This window comes from Crocodylus porosus, unplaced genomic scaffold, assembly GCF_001723895.1.
Source record: "Crocodylus porosus isolate Cpor-Errol unplaced genomic scaffold, CroPor_comp1, whole genome shotgun sequence".
NCBI lineage: Eukaryota > Metazoa > Chordata > Crocodylia > Crocodylidae > Crocodylus > Crocodylus porosus.
In genome coordinates, this window is record NW_017728926.1 from 2575088 (window position 1) to 2589940 (window position 14853).

The following is a 14853-nucleotide window of genomic DNA, read 5'->3' on the forward strand; positions in this document are numbered from 1 at the left end:
GCCTGCAGGCATTTTGAGCCCTGGGGCGCGCAGACAGGGAGCCTGAGGGCACTCTAGGCCCCTGTGTCTCCCTGGGTAAGCCACAGCCTAGCTGTGCCTGCCTGCTAGCACCCCAGCACTGCTGCCTGGCACCATACTGCCCTGCGGCTACCAGGACAGCACTAATCAGGCCAGCAGGGTGTTGCAAGGTGCTGCAGATTGCTTCAGCCTCTGGCCAGGCCTGTCAGCCCCCAGGGCCACATGCAGGCAGCTTCTGGCCAGCAGGGCCAGCACCGCCTTCAGTACACCCCCAGCAGCCAACCTTGCACCTGCAGGTGCTGTAGGGCATTGCCTCTGCCATGCAGCTGCCAGTCCCATGGCACAGCTCTGCTTTGGGCACTGTAGGCAGCTGCCAAGGCCCAGCAGCACTGGGATAGCCATGCAGGGGCCCAGCGAGCTGGCACAGGGCCCACCATGGCTTCATCCTTGTTGCCCAGGCCTGTGCACACATCCATGCCCACCTCCATGCCCTCTACCCAGAGCCGCAACTGGACCAAGGAGGAGATTGGTGACCTCATGCTGCTGTGGGGTGAGGCAGAGGTGCAGCACCAGTTTGAGAGGGACGGGTGCAGTCAAGCCAGATGTGGGAGCATGGGCACAACTGGTTGGTGCAAAAGTGCGCATAAAGGTCAAGGCCTTGCAGACACACAATGACTGACCACAATCATTGGTCCGGCCATACCAGCAAGTCCATGCTCTTTATGTGACAACTGTACACTATTCTTGTGTCCCAGGACCCAGGCCTCAGTAGTATTATTTTTAGTATTATGGATGGCCTGCCTGAGCCCCCACCCTGGCTTGGCACCTCCGATGACACGTCACTGGAAGAGGGCCCCTTGGGTGGCTAGCATCCCATCCTGCTAAGCTCCCTGGCTACAGTTCCCTCCAGCAGCTTGGGGAGCCCTGGCCAATGCCTGCCTCACCAGTTTCACAACCCCAGGCCTAGCTACCAAGTGTGGTTGACCATGGTACCATTGGCGGCCAGCAGTGCCAGCTCCACCCCAGATGGGGACCCTGGCCGGTGCCTGCACATCGCACCTCTCAGAGGACACCACCCAGAGCTGGATGCTGTTGCTGCCAGCCAGATCTCAGCAGAGCTGCCGGCCATGTCAGTCCCAGCTATGTGATACGGCCTACACTGGGTGAAGGGCCCTCCCCACACAGGCTCTTGCCTCTGTCTCTGCCTCTGTCCCTGCCCCTGTCCCCTCTCCTCACGTGGCCCACTCAGAGTCCCCTGGCCCTGGGATCCCCCACCACAGCACACAGGGAGGCAGAAGACAGTGCAGAACTTTACTGAGCGGCCCATGCCCCTGCAGCTAGGCAGACATGGGCCTCTCACATGCCGAGGAGGGCACTGATGCCAGTGGCTATGTCCTCCTTAGCTGGAGGAGGCAGGGATGTGTAGCACAGCCACAGGTAGCCCTCCCTCCAGGTGGTGACAGAGGTGGGGAAGCTCATGTTTGCCATAGCGTGGCCATCATAGAGGACATTCTGGTTTTTTGCTACTCTGTTCTCTGTCCTCTATTGATACGAAACCCGATGCCTATATGTCCTCTATTTTTCTCTTCAAGAGAAAATTACTGAACTGTAATGGCTTATCAGCCTAGGAGCTAGGAGGGGACATGCAGCCCAGGAAGCATATGGTTAAAGTAGTACCATCAGACTTACAAAGGTCTGTCAAGGGAAAGAAAGGCTGGAAATTAAAGGAGACCCATAGAGTGATTGTTAAGACCCAGAGGAGAGTATGGGGACTTCAGAGAGCTGCTGGAGAAAGAGGTTGAGAGTGAGAGATCTATGGAAGAGCCTGAGAAAACAGACCCACAGAGTCCAAGACAAGGACTCAGGGTGGGGACTGAAGAGCAGGGCCCAGCCAAAGGTCATGACAGCATGAAAAGCTATGGACGCATAGTCTGGAAGGTGTGTGAAGCAGAGACAGTGATGTGTAGCCCAGGAGGGGCCAGAAGAGATTGGGACCAGATGGGTTCAGAGGCTCAGAGTGGAGCCGAGAGAGAGACCTGACAGCCCGAGAGGGGCCGAGTATCAGTATGGCTAGAGAGTCAGAGGTCTGCAGCTCAGGAGAGGCAAGTGTTAGCTGGGTCAGGTGTCAAGGTATCACTGGCTCAGGAGTAGGTCCAGGACCCAGAGAGGGGTCAAAGTCTGGGGGATGCAGCTGGAGACCAGAGGGGTCTAGGAGCCTGTGGCCCAAAGGGATCTGGAGGAGCTCTGAAAGACCAAAGGGGTCTGGCAGTCCAAATGCGGGGCCCTAGAGAGGTCAAAAGGTTGAAGGAGACCATTGCTAAGACAGCCAGAGCTGAGAGCCTGAAGAGGGGTCAGGAAGCCCAGAAGAGAGAGAGACTGCCCATAACAGGTGAAGATCACCAGGGCAGGAGAGCCTAGAGATTGGCCCTGGGTAGGACCGGGAAACTACATCCTCCTGGGACTGGTTAATGTGGTGCAGCTACTTGTGGTGGGGTAGTTTCTAAAGAATGCCACATATTGCCACCCCAGGGAAAGGTGAGTATAGGGCATCTGAAAACCCTAGCTTCCACTGCCTTGTGGGTCACCCTGTGATGGGAGATGGCTGGCATACCCTGACAGAAAGACCCTTGGTGGAGGCCTAGGATTTCATAGATTTCATAGATTTTCAGAGTAGGAAGAGACCTCAGCAGATCATCAAGTCCAACCCCCTGTCCTGGGTAGGAAAGAGTGCTAGGTGTTTTTCTAGTTTCTTCTTAAAGATTTCCAAAGTAGGGGAGAGCACCACCTCCCTTGGAAGCTTGTTCCAAATTCTGGTAACCCTTACTCTAAAGAAGTTCTTCCTTATGTGTAGTCTAACTCTGATCTCTTCCAGTTTGTGGCCATTGTTTCTAGTTACTCCAAGGGGCACCCTGGTAAACAGAGTATCCTATTCCTTGCTGCCCTGCCCCAGACAAATTTGTAGACGGCCACCAAATCCCCTCTCCGCCTTCTCTTACAGAGGCTGAAGAGATCCAGGTCCCCCAGCTTCTCCTTATAGAACCTGTCCTGCAGGCCCCTAAGCATGTGAGTGACCCTCCTCTGGACCCTCTCAAGATTATCCATGTCTCTTGAAGTGCGGCCCCCAAAACTGAACACAGTACTCCAGCTGTGGCCTGACCAGTGCTGCATAGAGGGGAATGATCACCTCCCTGGACCTGTCTGTGATGCACCTATTAATTAATGCATGACAGAGTGCGGTTAGCTCTGTTGACCATTTTGTCACATTGTTGACTCATGTTCATCTTTTAGTCAAGTATGACACTCAGATCCCTTTCTGCTGCTGTGCTGTTTAGAAAGTCATCTCCCAATCCATATGTATGTTGGTGATTCCTGCTCCCCAGCTGCAGTACTCTGCACTTATCCTTGTTAAACTGCATCCTATTTTGTTCTGCCCACTTTTCCAGCTTGTCCAGATCTGCCTGAATTTGCTCCCTGTCCTCCAGTGTGTGTCTGTTTTGCCCTATAAATTGGTGCCATCTGCAAATTTGGACAGTGTGCTCACTGCACTCTTGCCCAAATCACTTATGAAGATGTTGAACAGCACTGGTCCAAGGGCCAAGCCCTGGGGGACACCACTGCTCACATCCTTCCAGGCCAATACCGACCTGTCTGCCACCACTCTCTGGATACATCCCATTAGCCAATTTGCCACCCACCTGACTGTGTAATCATCTAAGTTACAAGTGCTTAATTTTTTTATGAGAATGGGATGCGACACTGTTTCAAAAGCTTTTTTTAAATCCAAGTATATGACATCCACCTCGACTCCTGCACCTAAGCAGTTTGTGACCTGGTCGTAAAAAGAAACAAGGTTAGTCAGGCAGGATCTACCTGCTATGAATCCATGCTGGTTGCCCTTCAGCATTACTTTTCCTGCTAGACTCACAGAAATGTATCCTAAATAATTTTTTTCAAAAGTTTTCCCAAAGATAGAGGTGAGACTAACTGGTGTATTGTTACCCAGATCCTCCTTCTTCCCCTTTTTTAAAATAGGGACCATACTGGCCCTTTTCCAGTCCCCTGAGACGTGCTGTGAGTGCCATAAGTGCTCAAGCAGTTTTGTCAGTGGTTCTGCTATGACACCGGCCAATTCCTTCAGCACCCTTGGATGAAGATCATCTGGCCCTGCTGACGTGAACACATCAAGCCCTTCCAAGTGCCCCTTCACTAGGTCGACACTAACTGTTGATGGGCTGGTGTCTCCCCGTGCCTGTCTATAGTCCAGTTTGGTGATACATCTTTATCTGTGTTCAGGAATACTGATGTAAAAAAGAGCTCAGCTTTGTCCTGCCTATCTATTGCTAATTGTCCCAGCTTGTCCTTTAGGGGTCTTATGTTACCCTGCACCTGATTTTAGCTCCCTATATACCTGAAAAAGGACTTTTTGTTGTTCTCAATTTTTGTTGTCACCCTGAGTTCCATTGTTGCTTTGGCCTTTCTTACTAGCTCCCTGCAAGTGCGAGCTAGATGGGTATATTCCTCCCTGGTGGCTACCCTCTGCTTCCACAGTCTGTATGCCTCTTTTTTCATCCCTAGGCCTTCCTGGATTTCCCTGTCCAGCCAAGAGGGTTTCCTGGCCCCCTTGCCACCCTTTATGGAGGGAAGATGTGTGGCTGGGTGCACCTTGGAGCACCTGTCACTTTGAGAAGAAATGACTGTGGAAAAAGCAGCTTCTGCAAGGAGCAAGGAGGAGAATCTCTGGATGAGTTCCAGCATGGTAAGGGTCAGGGCAAAGCTGGCCACAGCGTCAAAAGTGATTCCATGATGTGAACTAACTTAAAGAGGGTTGAGCCCCTCCTTTTTTTTTTTGTTTTGTTTTTGTTTTGCAGGATGTGGACTGCCACTGAAGCATCAAGAAGTTTGCTTGGTACAAAGAAAAGCATACACAGTAATTGTGCTTTGCTGTGTTTGTGCAATGCTATTGCTGTAAGTAGTTGTGATATTAACTATTCTAGACAATGAAATGTAAAGCAGAACTTCTTGATAGGCTATGGAATGGCTACAGGAGATGATGCATCACGTGCTGCATGGCCTCCAAGGCCTGAAAGAGTTCAGCCATGCCAAAGATCAAAAAGGCCACATTGGCTTTTTTTTTATTGTCATCCTTTTGTTTGGTTTTTTTTGCTTGTTTTGCTTTGCTTGTTCTAGATATGTATTTTAAGCTTTTTATAGTAGAAATAGTAATGCAATATAGCTTTATTAATTCCCAGAATTTGTGCTGAGATCTGAAACAAGGAGTAGAATGGTGGGATGCTGATGGAAACCAGGCATGCTGTTTGTACAGCAAGGGCCTGACCCTTAGCATTTCTACAAGCTCTTGAAGGAAGGATGGGCACTTGTAGTGCTACGATGGCACCAAGCGGTCCACTTGGGATGACAAGGAAAGCATTGCCCATTGTACAGGAGGGAACATGTTTGCTGGGAACATGTTGGGTCCCCAAAGATACTGACCATGGAATGTTTCTTGGATCTAATCAGCCATCATGACAATCAGATAATGTGCTGATTGCTGAGTGGCATGGTACCTGGAATGCTGGGTAAAAGGTTTAATAGACATCTTGGGCCGTATATTTCCCTGTCCCAGTATGGGAAGCCTGTTGAAACCTGATTGGCTAAGACTCGGTTGCTGGGTTAGAGAATGCTGATGCAAAAGACTGAGTCAGAGGGGGTATGGGTGACATTTGAACAATGGTTAAGGGTTCATCACAATGTTTGGTTCATTGGAACCCCTAATCACAAATGTCATCATACTTTTCCTGGGATGACTGGTGGAGGTCCTCCCTACAACCCATTGAGAATTCCAGGTAATTCCCTTGATTATGCTCCATGTATGATATGAAGGTGTAAGACCATCAAGCAGGGGTTTGATGGCTAGAAAATGGTATCTAAAGGTTTGCTTTTGGGAATTGGCTTGTAGATAAAGTAGATATGCATTAGAATAATGGTCCAGGGCAATGGCAAGAATTAACCGATTTCTAAAAGCCTGCTTGTGACACAGTTTCCTTCAAGGCTCTCACTATGTCTGACACAGGCAAGCATACACACAGGCTGGGAAATTGAAGACATGTACCATAGTGTACCCAACCAGAGATAAGGGACTCTGCAGCATTGGCGCCAGGTAACAGTGCCCACTGAAGAACCCTTGGGAAAAGTAAGGATTGGTTTTGATTTTGCAAGACTGCAGTGAGGCAGAGGTTGGAATCCAAGCCCCTATGTCCTTGGAGGGCATTCAGAAACTTGGTTATGGCTTTGACCTTTCTCTGCAATGAACTGATTTAATACTCATATACACACACCACCACTGAAGCAGTCAGGTCATATTTTATTCTCTTACTCATTACATCAATTAGTAGCATGCAACCTGCATACTAGTAGGCCTGTGTGAAGCAGCTAGTATTCACTTCAGATAGTTGCAATGGCTGCCTTGCCCGCCCCAGCTCCCGGCACTTTTAAAAAAAAAAGCCCTGGTGCTCACTGGGTGCTGCCAGGTTGGGGGGTGATCCACACTGCCCCCCCGTTCCCCCAGTCCCTCCATGGATGCTTCGCCCAGGCCAGCTTGGGCCCTTTAAGAAACAAAATGGAGAAAAGCCCCAGGACTTACTGCTCCTGCTGCAGCCTTGGGGCTTTGGGGGGCTCATTCAGAGCCCTCCATGTAGTGCGGGGCAGTGGGGATCACTTCTTGCCTGGCAGGAACGGTGAGTCCAGGCGTTTTCTTGGGGTTTTTCTCTTAAAGGGCTGGAGCTGGCCAGGGCGGGGCACCTGTGGGGGTGGCTGGGGGAGCGAGGGGGGGTCAGGGAGCTTGTGCAGAGCCCCCCAATATAGCAGGCGAGGGACAGTGGGGGGCAGCAGGGATCGCCCCCCACCCGGCAGCACCCACTGAGTAGGGGCTTTTATTTAAAAAAGTGCCTGAAGCTGGAGTAGCCAGGGCAGCCGTTGCTGGTCTGTGGGGGATGGACCTGGCTGATTCAGAGATTCGGAGATCTGGCAGCAGCTGAATCTCTGAATCAGATTTGGCCAGATTGATTCGGAACAGTGATTCGAATCACTAAATCGAATCACTGTCCCCCGAATTGGCCGAATCTGAAGCAAATAGTAGCCGCTTCACACAAGCTTACTAGCATGCAGGTTGCAAGCTACTAATTGATGTAATGAGTAAGAGAATAAAATATGACCTGACTGCTTCAGTGGTGGTGTGTGTATATGAGTATTAAATCAGTTCATTGCAGAGAAAGGTCAAAGCCATATCCAAGTTTCTGAATGCCCTCTAAGGACATAGGGGCTTGGATGCCGAACTCTGCCTCACTGCAGTCTTGCAAATCAAAACCAATCCTTATTTTTCCCACCTTCTTGAAAAGGAGTGCTAATGTGACAGAGTGCAGAAAGCACTAATGCTCATTTGATAGGCCCTGATCTGAACAGCTACGTTTAGTCATGAAACAAGCATTTGCAAAAAACAAAACAAAACCATACTTACACTCATGCTCATGTTGTAGAGAGGTCTTTTTTACTAGGTTGCATGATAATTTTACAAAAACTGTTTTCCTTGAAATATTAGTTCTCTCTGTTAAGAAAAGGCTGTTTTCTCTTAATCTAAAGGAGGAATAATGCTCAAATCCATTATATTAGACATTGTAAAATGTTTATAGCATAGCTTCTGCGTGCTTATTTTTTCTTCTAGCTCTGATGACTGCAGTTTCAGTCTTTTGTAGTCTCCTTAATTTTCCAAAGTGCTACATAATTTAGATAAGAAGAGGTTTTGTAAATTTCTACTTAAAAATACTTTTAAGTCTTGGCTTCACTCAAACCTCTATTGAATCATTTATGACATTCGGAAAGTTCTGCAGTATTAGGAGATGTCAGTGAAAAATACATAAAAAGGTTTGGAGACCCAGGCTACTCAAATGAAGAATATTATATCTTCATCTCATAGTCTTCTTGTTTCTGCCTTTCAGTTTTGTGCCAAATTATTTTATTGTGTGGGGTTGAGTTTAGGCAACACAAATTGAGGCTTTGTTCCAAAGTCAAGATTTCCAAGGTATTTTTCTCACATCTTTCCTCCCTCACCTCAGTCCTGACCCAAACACTTCACCTAGCTCTGGTAATTTACTTGACCTTAGGGCCCTCCTTTTTCTTCAGGCCTGGGCCAAGCAACGCTCTGTCCATGTACGTCACTTATGAGACACAGCAACTGATCTTCCCTACTCCGAATTGTAGAGAAAGCTCTGCTGTACGCTGGATTGAGCCTTTCCAAAGCTGCTTCCACCTGAGACTTGTGCAACATATAAAACCAGCAGGACCTCTGAGAAAAAAAAGCTGCACATGTAAAACCCGCTCTGATAGCTGTGCCGCCAGGCAGATGTCATGGCTACTGCTGAATTTTCACCAAGCTTTTGTATCTGCTGTTCACCCAAAGTATTGTGTACTGTACAGCAAAATTCCCCTCCATTCAGATTCTGCCCAGTCTTTCTTACTCTGTTTTCTGTTGCAAGAGTTGGAGCACCAGATATGTATCCCCTGACTCCAAGGATCAATTAACTTCATCTTTGCTTGGATGGGGTAGTTACCAACTGTGGGAAGGGTCATTTTACCTCTTATGATCATTTCTGAATTATCTTGTTGGGGAAAAAAACCATGAATTCTTATTGCTGATAGCAGTGATTACTTTCCCAGTTTCACTGACCCATTTTTAAAGCCAGGTTGCAAAAATGTGTTTTTTTCATTTAAAATAAATATCTAAGAAAACTACTCCAAAATAACATCACCTTGAGAACAATTTCCTTCCCTCTGCTTGCACACCCCATAATGAGGCAGCAACAAGGGGTTATTATTCTCTCAGTCTGGGATATGAAAAATAAAAAATGGAAAGAAAAGGTTTTGGAAAAGTGTTAAGAGACTTAATTGGGGTGGGGGCTGGTTATGCTTTGCAGTTGATTTGAATGTAGCATTGCACAGATGGGAGCAGAAGAATCAAGCTGCCATGAAACTTCATTTGAAGCTCAGTGAGCATTTTGCATATTAAAAAAAAATCTTGCTGGCAGCTAATCGAATATTTGTTGAAAAGATGCTCCACTTTCCTGATGTGTGGAATTTAATCTTCTTGCCTTCCCTCCTTTTTTTTTTCTTTCCCCGCCCCCCCCCTTACAACGTTCTCTCATTTTCTTACTGTCTGGAGGTCCCTGTTTTTTAATTGTTGTGATTGAATCTGTCATGTATTATCTGTATAGTAGCAGCAGAACAGCACCCTTTATTCCCTTCTCATAAAGAGGAAATGCACTTCTGGATACATCTCTGTAAAGGTAGCTCAGCTTAGGGTATACACTCAGCAGGGGCTCATCTACATTTAGTGGTCCTGCTAGCAAGCCCGCTGCTGTCCTTACCTCCATAATTGAATTCCTTTTTGTTTCTCCTTGGGAACACGGGAAATATGTTATTGTAAGTCTCACTAATATCTTAACAACACCGTAATTAAAAAGCCTTTCGGGGGCTGGATGGTGCAGAAGATTGCCAGTGGGCTACACAGTCTTCCTCCTATACATGTCAGCATTCACTCTGTCTATCATCCTAATTGCCACAAAATAGCTCTTTTTGGGAGTCTCATTAAGCAGGCAACAACTCCCTTATATGGAGAGAAGTTTGTACTGCAAATGCTTCTCCATCCCTGATATGTGCATAAATCAAAGGTGCTATTCTTCAGTGCTATCAGCTTGACACCTTTCCTGAGAACTAAATGCATGTCACAAATGTTTTGAGAGCCACAAAAGCCCTTTTCATAAGACATGTTTTCTGTTCACTCACACCTGCACAAGCCCACTGACTCAAAATGTCACATAAACTATACACCTAACATACACTTTGCAAATCTTTGCTTTCTATCGCATCTCTAACCTGATGGGTTTTACTCCAAAAGAATCGTGTTGGTCATTCACAAAACAGAGTGTACCCCCAAGTTGTTTATCATTGAACACGTCTTTAACCAGCGCGCACTGACATCGTGCAAAAGGTTCAGTGTTAGAAATAGTCTTTCTGTACCAGTTTTGGGCTGGAGAGATTGGGGGAGGGGTGTGGAAAATAAAGCAGAGTTTATTTACCTAAACTGGAACTGGTAGGAATGTCACTCATTGCCTTGGCTATTAAGAAAGCTCACCAGATTTCTAATGACCTCCCATGCTGTGCTGCCAAGTGTTGTGGTTTTATTGCAAGTCTCATGATATTTGGTGCTGTTCTTAAAGCCTTGCCTCCAGGATTCAAGAGATTACTATGACTAGTTCAGCTTGAATTTTAAAATTAAAACTGTCCTAACTCTCATTGTTTCACAGGAAGCCACAAACTGTAGAGGCTCTTACACAAGAAAACAAATAAAAGACCCCAGCATGTATGTTTTTATACAAATCACTAGTTTTAAGCCAATCTTGTGATTTTCGTAGTGACCTAGCTCATGATTTTTGAAAATACAGGGTTGGCAATGCTGCAGGTGACCAAGACGTTAGATTTGACCTTCTTTGCCCCAAATAGTGCTTCTAGCGACATTCACCTTCCTTACCACTGTACTGAGGCTCTGGATCAGGAGAGCATTGTCTCCTGAGCCTCTTAACATACAACCTTCTCTGGCTTGTAGGCTCCCCACTCTCACTTTGGTCAATCCCAAATTGTGCTCAGTTGTGAAAGCTGCCTCTGAGACTTAGTGCTATCATAGTTTAAGGCAGTGGGGCTGCCCGAAATCATTCCCCCTGGAACCATCTCCTAGAAAGCAGGAGTTCTGTTAAGAATTAGTACACAATAAGAAACCATATCTGGCCTACGTACTCAAAGACATGAGTTTGAAAAGTGGAGGCTCCTTCCCTGGCCTGTATGGGATCAGATCTTTCCAGTTACTTTCTTTAGATTCAATGAAAACAGAAAAACAAAGCAAACAAAAAAACCCGAACCCCAAATCCCTGTGCTATGAGCCCACGTTTCTCTGAATTTCTGACCCTCAGTGTGCAGCTAAGCATTTATTTGCTAAGCCGTTACCAGTCTGGAAGCCAAGCAGGCAGGCCTTCTGATTTACTATTCTTGCTGCTCCTCTGGATTCCCAAGAGTAAAATTTGAAAGACGTAAATGGTGGAAATGGCTTGTTTGGTGAAGTTACAGCTCTAAGTGGGGGCCATCTGTGATGCAGCACGCTTTCTGCCATGCACTATATTCCCAAGCTGTCCACTGTGATATATCATTTCCCATTGCAGACCAGCTCTTATTTCTTCTCATCCTGGTCTATTTCTGGTGTTAAACGGAGACGGAGTAGCATATCAGCTAGGGCGACATACAAGGCAGTTTGAGAAAGTCAGGCCTCTCTCTTGACTGCTGGCCAGCTGGACTGACACAACACTGACCTCTGGAAGCAGAAGCAGAATAACAAGCAGGTGTGTGCAATGTCTTCGGCAACATAGGAAATTCAGGGCTAAGGTAAATTCCATTGTCTTTAGTACTGGTCTTGTAGCAGGCTACATGTTTCAGGGGTTGCAGCTCAGTTGCAGGTGGCAGGCAAGCGATTGCACGCCTGCCTAGGAGGACAAGACCGGCTGGTGAGAATAATTGGTAGAGATGTATGAAACGGGCCCTATTCAATTTGGATTTGGCCAGAATCAGGGACAGTGATTCAATTCATTGATTTGGATCGCTGTCCCTGATTTGATTTGACCAAATCTGAATCTGAAGATTCGATGCTGATTTGGAGAATCAGTGATTCAGACATAGACACAGCTTTAAACATTTTTTCTACATACCATGAGGTAGCAGGCGCGGCTTGTGTTTGCTGCAATTGTAGGGCAGATGGAGCGTCCCACAGGAGCATGGGGGGATGGGTGGGCATGTGTTTGGTGGTGAATCTGGAAATACTTCCGGTCCACTTCTAGGTCTGCCGCAGAGTGCACCGGGAGCCCCCCCCACCTTCCCCCCCAGCTCAGTGCTTGGTCACAGGGGGATCCTGGGTGCCCTCACCAGACCCAGGAGGTACCAGTTGCCGTGCTGGGGAGGAGATTTGGGGGGGACCCCCTGTGCCCTCCCTGGCAGACCCAGAAGTGGACTGGAAGTGTTTCTGGTCCACTTTTGGGACTGTAGCTGAGCGCGCTGGGGAGCCCCCTGTGCTTCTGTGGGATGCTTCATGCGCCCCAGAACCGCAGCATTCACAAGCCACCTGCTACCTAGGGGTATGTAGAAAAAACATTTAAAGCTGTCTCTATGTCTGAATCTTTTCGTATCTCTCCGAATTGATTCAGAAGGTTTCAATTCGATTCGGAGAGATTGAAGGGTCCTCTGATTTGATTCAGATTCAGAGATTCGGCCACCGAATTGGGCCAGCGATTTTCTGACGGCATTAATTCTTTGAAGTAAATGGTTCCACAAAAGAGTATAAACAGTAATGTTGTACTTTTCAAACTTTTCTGCTAAGGATTTTGCTTCATTTTTTTTCATGTGGTTTTTCAGGATTAGATGTGGCTGTCTAATAAGGTTTTTTTTATATCACCGTAGCTCATTTTCAAAGCCAAAACAGCATCTGCACGAGCAGACCACTTGGTGTCACAAAGTCTTTTGACTATCAACTGTTTTTCATTTGCCTGCTCCAAGTGTGATTGTAGCATACTCCACTGATGTGTGGAAACCAAAGAAAAGGTATATACATTTTGAATGAAGTAAAAAAAATGTGTAGCTCCCTCACAAGATTCGGCTGCAGTAATGCACATTAAATTTAAGGAATGGCTGCAACATGGTATGAATAAAGCAGAGGGGCTTGTATTGTTCATTTTTGCCTGTAGACCTGAATATTTTCCTGCCATATTTGTGGCATTATCACAGCAATGCTTAGCCCATGACAATTTTTGATTTCCAAAATTAAATTTGCAATGATTTCCAAAACAGCTGTCTCTAGACATTCAGAAGTGTGGGATTTTAGTGGGACACAACAAAGAAATCGCTCTACAAGTTCACCATTGCCAGTCACATATCTTAAAATTAGTGTTAATTGGTCTACATGACTCACATCCGGTGTTGAATTGACCATTATGGAATAGTACTTGGCATCCTTTACTTCATCAGTGAATTGGTTTCTGATCTGCTCTGCCATTATAGTGATGAATTAATCATAGGTTTGGTGTGTTAAAAAGTTGGTCTTCCTTGAGCCACAATACTGATAATTTTTCAAGTGTTCTTTGAGGAAATCATGAAATTCACTAAGATATTCAAGGTAGGTTAAAAAATTACATTTTCAACTTGACAATGATGACTCATCATGTCCTCTTAGGGCACAACCAGATGAATGTGCATGTGCATCTTGCCGGGTCTCAGACCCCTTTGAGGCGGGCAACAGACAGGTGCGGGAATGAAAAAATGTACCCCGCACTGCAAAGTTGCAGCGTGGGGAGAAAATTAGGCCTCTGGATATCCAGGGGTCTAAAAAAAAAATCGAAGTTTAAAAAAGTGGGGCAGGGCACGGTCCTGGACCATGCCCTGAGGCAACCGGGGGCTGGGTCCTTCACAGAGATGGTCTGGCAGCCAGAGCGTCTCTATGGTTGGCCCCTTGCCCTGGTGCTGAAACATGTGGCCAGCCAGGTAAGTGGCAGGAACAGACTGCAGCCCTTATATACTAGGTTCCGAAAATGGCTGCCACCATCAGGCACCTGTTGGATGCCTGACCCAGCCCTTAAAGTGGCAGGCACCAACAGTGCCCTTCCACAACTACATTTTCCAGTTTATTTACTAAGAAGTATTCTATCATATTCAATGAAACAGATTTTGGCCATAATGCAGTGTCTTCAAGGTAGGCTTCTTCCCTTACTTTGACAAAATGACCAATATTTTGTAGTTCCATTGTCACTTCAGAGTTCACTTGTTCAACTTTTGCAGTCATTGTGGTAACCCCACAACTTGGGAAGCGATCAGATAATTCAGATGTTTCCTTGCCCAAACTTTTTGATGAATGTCCACTATTCAATATTTCAAGCTTTTTAAAATAAGATGACAAACTGTCTTTTTGCTTAAGTTCATCTTCTTGCCTTGCCTTCATTTTTTGTTTTTGACTGCCAGACTCACAGTGTTGCTTCATTATTGCAAAAAAACTGACCTTGATTTTAGGCAGATTAAATATGTCTGAAAGAGCAGATCACCTATAGCCACAGGCGGGCCTGAGAGGGCTGTGGACCACCCAATTATGTTTAACACAGTTAATCCCACATTTTTATCAGGCTCTGTAAAAACAGGATTTTGAACCATAGCATACTAGTGACAAATCATGGGCATTGTTGCAAAGTGTGGGGGAGGGTGCTTTTGTTCAATTGGATAATTGGTCGAGCAGACAGACTTTGATTGGAAAATGATGATTTCCAACTTGGAACGCTTATTAAGTTCAGTCATTTGTCAGGTTTGTCCTCCATTTTGGGGTCCGCTTCATTGGAGTCCCTGTGCCACCACACAGTTTGTTTCACAGTAAATCTGCCACTGTGCAGCACTAAGCTACGGTAAGCTCTTAGGCTGTGAAAAAAGACCACAGGTTTTGGTTTAACTCTTTACTGTTTATGCTTGATGTTTGGTGGTTATGTTAGGTCTGTGGGGTGGGTTTGCCATGGAAAACAAGGACTTGTGATGTGCTACCTGACAGCCTGTAACAGAATCATAGAATCACAGAATCAATGAGTGGGAAGGGACCTACACAGATCATCTAGTCTGACCCCCTGCCACGGGCAGGAAGGAGCACTGGGGGTGGGAGGGGTCATAAGACCCCAGCCAGGTGCCTATCCAGTCTCCTCTTGAAGATCTCCAGGGAAG